General features: G+C 45.7%; 1 pseudogene across 1 annotated transcript; it reads right to left on the reverse strand.

Moving 5' to 3' along the window:
* Positions 1 to 215: 215 nt before the first annotated feature.
* LOC144216003 (uncharacterized) lies at positions 216 to 6106 on the reverse strand (annotated as a pseudogene). The gene is made up of 3 exons (XR_013330539.1): positions 5970 to 6106; positions 981 to 2240; positions 216 to 937 (listed from the first exon to the last, which is right to left on the reverse strand). The product of XR_013330539.1 is annotated as an uncharacterized LOC144216003 (transcript).
* Positions 6107 to 6783: the final 677 nt, after the last annotated feature.

The raw sequence follows: 6783 nt of genomic DNA on the forward strand, positions 1-6783 counted from the left end.
CAGAATATGCTGTGGTACAAAGAAATTTGTATCTTTGTCCTCTCTCAGTCTGCCATAATAAAATACCAGGCTAGTTGGCTTACACAACAGAAATTTATTTTCTCATGCTTCTAGAGGTAAGATCTCCAAGACCGGGTGCCATCAGGATTGATTTATGGTGAGGCCACTCTTCCTGGTTTACAGACAACTGTCTTTCTTACGTGGTCTGTCTTTTGTTAATGGAAAGAGAGAAAGAGAGAGTGCACAAAAGTTCACAAGGGCACACTTTCTAGAATCTCTTTGTCTTAAAAGGACACCAGTAACACTGGATTAGGACCCCATATTTATGACCTCATTTATCCTTAATTATCTTAGTAAAAAAGCCACACCTAAAAATAGTTAAATTAGGGGTTAGGACTTGAACAAATGAATTTTGAGGGGAACAATGCAATCTATAACAGACTTACCTGCATTATCTAAAGGGTTTTATTCCTTGTGGACATCCTGCGGTTTTAGGAGATTAGAGTTGAAGGTAAACGATTTCCCACATTCAATACATCCATAAGGTCTTTCTCTAGTGTGAACTCTCTGATCATTAATGAGGTTAGAACTCTGGCTAAAGGATTTCCCACATGTACTGCATTCATAAGGCCTCTCCCCAATATGACCTCTTTGGTGCTTAATGAGGCTAGAGCTGTCACTAAAGGATTTCTCACACTCATTACATTCATAAGGCCTTTCTCCAGTCTGACTTCTCTGGTGTCTAATTAGGCTACAGCTGTGGCTTAAGGATTTCCCGCATTCACTGCACTCATAAGGCCTTTCCCTTGTGTGAACTCTCCAATATTGAAGGAGTGTAGAGCTATGGCTAAATGATTTCCCACATTCCCCACAATCAAAAGGCCTTGCTCCAGTGTGAATTCTCCATGTGCAATGAGGTTCACTGCACTCATATGATCTTTCTCCAGCATGAACTCTCTGGTGTTTAATGAGGTGAGAACTCTTGCTAAAAGTATTTCCCACATTCACTACACTCAAATGGCCTGTCTTCAATGTGAACTCTGTGGTGCTTAATGAGGTTGGACAATTGGTAAATAATTTTCCACATTCATCACATTTATGAGGTCTTAAATAAGTGTGAGTTCTCTGATGTTGAAAGAATTGGTAACTAGAGACAAAGAATTTCCCATGTTCACTGCACTCATAAGATCTTTCTCCAGCATGAACTCTCCAGTGTCTAATGAGGTGAGAACTCTTGCTAAAGGATTTCCCACATTTCCCACACTCCTAAGGCCTTTCTCCAGTGTGAATTCTCTGGTGTTTAATGAGACTAGAGCTGTGGCTAAAGGATTTCCCACATTCAATGCATTCATCAGGCCTGGTTCCAGTATGAATTCTCTGGTGAGTAATGAGGTCAGAGTTGTAGCGAAAGAATTTCCCACACTCACTACAACCATATGGCTTTTCACCAGTGTTAACTTTCTGATGCATAATAAAGTTGTACTTCTTGCTAAATAACTTTCTGCATTCATCAGATTCATGAGGTCTTAGTCCAGTGTGAAGTCTCTGGTGTTGAATGAGGCCAGAGCTTTGCCTAAAGGATTTCCCACATTCCCCACACTTATAAGGCTTTTCTCTAGTGTGAACTTTCAAATAGTCACAGAGGCTACAGCTTTTGCTAAAGGATTCTCCACATTCACCACAGCTGTAATATCTTTCCCTTGTGAAAGGTGCTGGTGCTGAACAAACATGTGTTTGGGGCTGAAAGCTTTAATGCAGTCTCCCTGGTTATAACAACACTTTACACTGAGGAAGGCCACCACACACTTAGTTCTACTGTGTGACTTCTCCCTCGTGTGAGTGACCTGTTGCTGCAGAAAGTCTGAGCTGGCCAAGAAGTTCCTCCTAATTTCTTTGCAGGTAAAGGGCTTCACTGACATGGAATCTGCAGTTCTCCAAAAGTGAGGCTCTGCCCACATTGCTTCTGAAGTGCTTCTCTCCAATGTGCTATTTATGGTGCTGATAAAGGTTTGCAGTGACATGAAATTGTTTTCCAAATGCTCCACACAGGTACAGTTTCTGCTTATGAGGAGTATCCTGGTGCTCGACCAAATGCAAAATGTCCTGTGTCCCTCTCAAGATGGGTCCACAAATCTTCTGAGGAGACCTACCTGCTTTGGGAGTCCTGTCCTGTGACAATACTCTTGCAGAAACGCACTCCTCAGAAGATAGGGCCTCATCCTCCACTCCACACCAACAACCTAAAAGAAAGAAGCACTGATGAAGTGCATGTTGACTCTGGTGAGAAGGGGAAACCTGTAGAAAAGTTATCTGACCAACCCAGGAACGAATCAGTGGGATTGTTTTGAGGGCCAAAGAGCTGGGTACAGATTGTGGATGGGCAGCTTATCAGAACTGAGTCTTTATTTTTTAATTTTTTTTTTTATGTTTTATTTATTTCTGAGAGAAAGAGAGAGACAGCGTGAACAGGGGAGGGTCAGAGAGAGAGGGAGACACAGAATCTGAAAGAGGCTCCAGGCTCTGAGCCAGCTGTCAGCACAGAGCCCGACACGGGGCTTGAACCCACAAACAGTGAGATCATGACCTGAGCTGAAGACGGACGCTTAACCGACTGAGCCACCCAGGCGCCCCTCACGTTGAAATCTTAACCCTCTAGGTGATGGTATTAGGAGATGTGGCCTTTGGCAAACGATTAGATCATGAGGGTGAAATCCTCATGAACGGGATTAGTGCCTTTGTAGAAGTGACCCTAGAGAGCTCTCTCATTCTGTCTCTGCCATGTGAGGACACAGGTACAAGATGGCCATTTATGAACCAGGAAGAGGCCCTTACCGGATACCAAATCTACCAGTACCTCCACTGAGGACTGTCCAGCCATCAGACTTGTGAAATCCGTATTTCTGACCTAAGCACCCAGCCTATGCTAGTTTGTTATAGCAGGTGGAATGGGCCCCAACAGAAACACGCATAAACCACGGTGGCTGCTGCAACAAATACCTAAGAAAGTGGAAGCAGCTTTGACACTAGAAGCTGGTGGGCAGGCTGGCAGAGCTTTCGTGGTGTGTGCCAGCACAGGCCGATGCTGCTATGAAGGAAGCGCTAAGAGCAATTCTCGTGAGACTTTAGGAAAAGGAGAGTTATAAGGAAAGCTTCCATCCTCTTAGGGGATACTTAAGTAATCGTGAACAGAATGTTGGGAGAAATATGGATGGACTTGACCAGAATGGTAGAGGAAATGAGGAACGTGTTATTGGACAATGGATATAAAAGGATGAATTTTGTTCATGTTCTAGCATTTTGTAGAAGCAAAATGTAAAAGCAATTAAACTGGATATTTAGCTGGGAAAATTTCTAAGCAAAGTGTTGAAGGAGTGGCTTGGTTCTTCTTGACCGCTTATAGTAAAATCCAAGTGGGGAGAATTGATTTGAAGATGATTTGAAGATGCGATGGTTAAGCAAAAAGGAACCAGAACTTGGCGTGCCTGGGTGGCTCAGCCGGTTAAGCATCTGACTTCAGCTCAGGTCATGATCTTGCAGTTTGTGAGTTCAAGCTGTGCTTTGGGCTCTGTGCTGGCAGCTCAGACCCTGGAGCCTGCTTCAGATTCTGTGTCTCCCTCTCTCTGCCCCTTGCCGGCTCATTCCCTCGCTCTCTCAAAAGTAAATAAATATTTTTAAAAAATTAAAAAGAAAAAAGAAACCAGAACTTAAAGATATGGAAAATTCTCAGTCTATCCACGATAAAAAAAATGAAAAAGCAGTGTTCATAAGGAAACACTAAGAATACGGCCAAGTGACTGATAAGGATATCAGAATGCATACGAACCAGACTTTATTAGCCATCTCCACAGAAGCCAGGTGCTATTCTTCAAGACAAGGGAAGAATGACACCACCCTGCCTGGCACCTCAAGGTGATCAGATCCTCAGGGCTGCCATTCCCACCAACAGACCAGAAAGCATGGGCCAGTGCGGTAGAGCGATTTCAATGGGTAGGCCCACTTCCCTGGTTCAGGAAGGCCAGATGTCCCTACCAGGGCCTCAGGAAGGGGCTCCCCCAGAGAGCTGTGTAGTGTGCTCGGCAGAGGGAGGCAGCCAGTATTCAGAACAGTAGGGTCTGGACCCAAAGTGGTAGAGCCACCAGCTTGTGGTTCCAGTTTAGGAAGAGCTATAGTCATGAAACCCCAAACCAGGGGGGCCCAGGGCAGGACTGTTGCCTATGAGAGCCCTGGAGGTAGCACTGCTGCTCTGCGGACCCGGGCGGTGGGCCTGCTGTTCCGTGGACCCGGGCAGCACCCCATCGAGCCATAAAGTACTCTTCGGGCTTAAGGTTTAAGAGAATTTGCCTGTGTGTTTTGTACTTCCGTGCTACCTATCGCTTCTCCTTTCCCATTCCTTCCTTTTGGAATGGGAATGTCTACTCTACCTCTGCTCCACCACTGCAGTTTGGAAGCACATAACTTGCTCGGTTATACAGGTTCACAGCTGGAAAGAAATTTTTTTTTTTTTTTTTTTTTGGAAAAATCAACTCCATTTATTTTTTCTCAGCATTCTTGGGGGTAGAGGACAGAAACTGAATTCTATGTCCATTGCAGTCTAGTCCCCCAGCCCCTTGGGGTATTTGACAGAATATTTTCCTGAGGTCTTGAATCAGTTTTTTTTTTTTTTTTACAAATAGTTTATTGTCAAATTAGTTTCCATATAACACTCAGTGCTCATCCCCAAAGTGCCCTCCTCCATGCCCATCCCCCCTCCCCCCCACATCATCAGTCCTCAGTTTTTGTCAGCATTCAAGAGTCTCTCATGGTTTGCCTCTCTCCCTTTCCCCCACCATTTCCGCCCTTCTTCTCCCCCTTGTTCCTCCGTCAAGTTCCTCCTAATCCTCCTATACGTGCAAACATATGATATTTGTCCTTCTCTGCCTATTTCGCTCAGCATAACACCCTCAAGGTCCATCCATGTTGCTACACATGGCCAGATTTCATTGTTTCTCACAGCTGGAAAGAAATTTGTTGCAGGATAAATCATACCTCAAGTTTCACCCACACCTGATAGAGATAATATTTAGATACGACTTTAGAATTCAAAGTTAATGCTAGAACTAGTTAAGATATGGGGGCTGCTGGAAGGGATGAATGCATTTTGCATGTGAGAAAGACATGAATTTTAGGAGCCAAAGATGGAATGCTATGGACTGGGTGTCCGTGCCCCCCCCCAAATGCATGCCGAAATTGTAACCCTCAATGTAATGGTATTAGGAGGTAAGGACTCGGTGAGGGGATTAGGTCATGAAGGTAGAGCCCTCATGAATGAAATTAGTGCCCTTATAAATGAGACCCCAGAAAGCTCCCTCACCCCTTTTACTATGTTAGGACACAAAGAGAAGGCAGAAGCTATTAACCAGGAACAATGTCCTCAGCAGAACTAGACCATGCTGGTGCCTTGATCTGGACTTTCCAGCCTCCAGAAGTGAGAGAAATAAAGGTATGTTTAACCACCCAGCCATGTTGGTTTTTTACAGCAGCATGAAGACCATTCATCTCCATCCTGTGAACCCCCAAAATAAGCAACTATGTGGGACCTGGGTGATACAAGGATTCAGGGAAAGACAAGACAGAAAGACACCAAAGACTGGTCCAGAACAACTCTTACCACATGATATGCCGCAGGAAAGAAAACTGTAACAAAGAGAGCTTCAAAGGGGGTCTTGAAAGAATAGATTCTGATCCATTAGTAGTGACCGTCAGTAACGGCAACACCTGGCACAGGCAGGCAGGAGGTCATGTCCGCTAGAGGAAGGAAGGAGACCTGGGCACACAGGTGTCTTGGATCTAGACAAAAATCACCTGGCCAGTGAAGGGTAAGCAGCTCTTGCACGGTGACGGCAGGACTCCTGACCCTGCATCCTTCCCTGGGAGTGTGAGGGAAGCGGGTGCTGGGGTTGCTAACGGACAGAACAGGGCAGTGCACTTACCTTCACCCAACCAACCACAGCACCTACGCAGGAAACTGAGGAAGGAGGCAACGCCCATGATTCTGATGTGAGAATATAGCTGTCCCTTGGGAAAGAGGAAGGGCAAAAAGTATCTCAGGGCACGGGGGTGGGTGTGAGGGCCTTACTCAGGGAGGTTGTAAGTGCCAAGTTCTCCAGCATCACTCAGCTTGGGCATCTCTCAGCTTCATCAAGGAGATCCCATTCCTCCCAGGAAAAGTACACGGCCACGTCCTCAAAGGTCACAGTGCCCTGCTGGGATGGGGACAGACGAACCACAGAAAGTCCACTTCTGAGAAGACACAATCAATCTCTTCGCCCACACATCTTCCCCAGGCCCACTTTCCTTCAAGTTCTCCAACTCAGAGAAACTATGCTCTGGTGCCACTGGTACCACTGTGTCTTCATGGGCCCATTTTTTTTTTAATGTTTTTATTTATTTCTGAGAGAGAGAGAGAGAGAGAGNACAGGCTCCGGGCTCTGAGCTAGCTGTCAGCACAGAGCCCGATGCGGGGCTTGAACCCACGAACTGTGAGATCATGACCTGAGCCGAAGTCAGATGCTTAACCGACTGAGCCACCCAGGCGCCCCTTCATGGGCCCACTAATCATGGGGCCCAGACATTAGCAACAAGAGGCAGCTGGACAAATATATATCTAAGTTGTGGGCCTGGCATACAGGGATCCAGCTGCTCGTATTATCCTGCTACAGCCAAGTTCTCAGTACCAGGTTCCAGAATCATCAGGTATACTCTCTGAGTACACATCATTCTTTATAGGGCACATCCTTTCCATCT

Source organism: Crocuta crocuta, unplaced genomic scaffold, assembly GCF_008692635.1.
Source record: "Crocuta crocuta isolate KB4526 unplaced genomic scaffold, BGI_CrCroc_1.0 scaffold375, whole genome shotgun sequence".
NCBI lineage: Eukaryota > Metazoa > Chordata > Mammalia > Carnivora > Hyaenidae > Crocuta > Crocuta crocuta.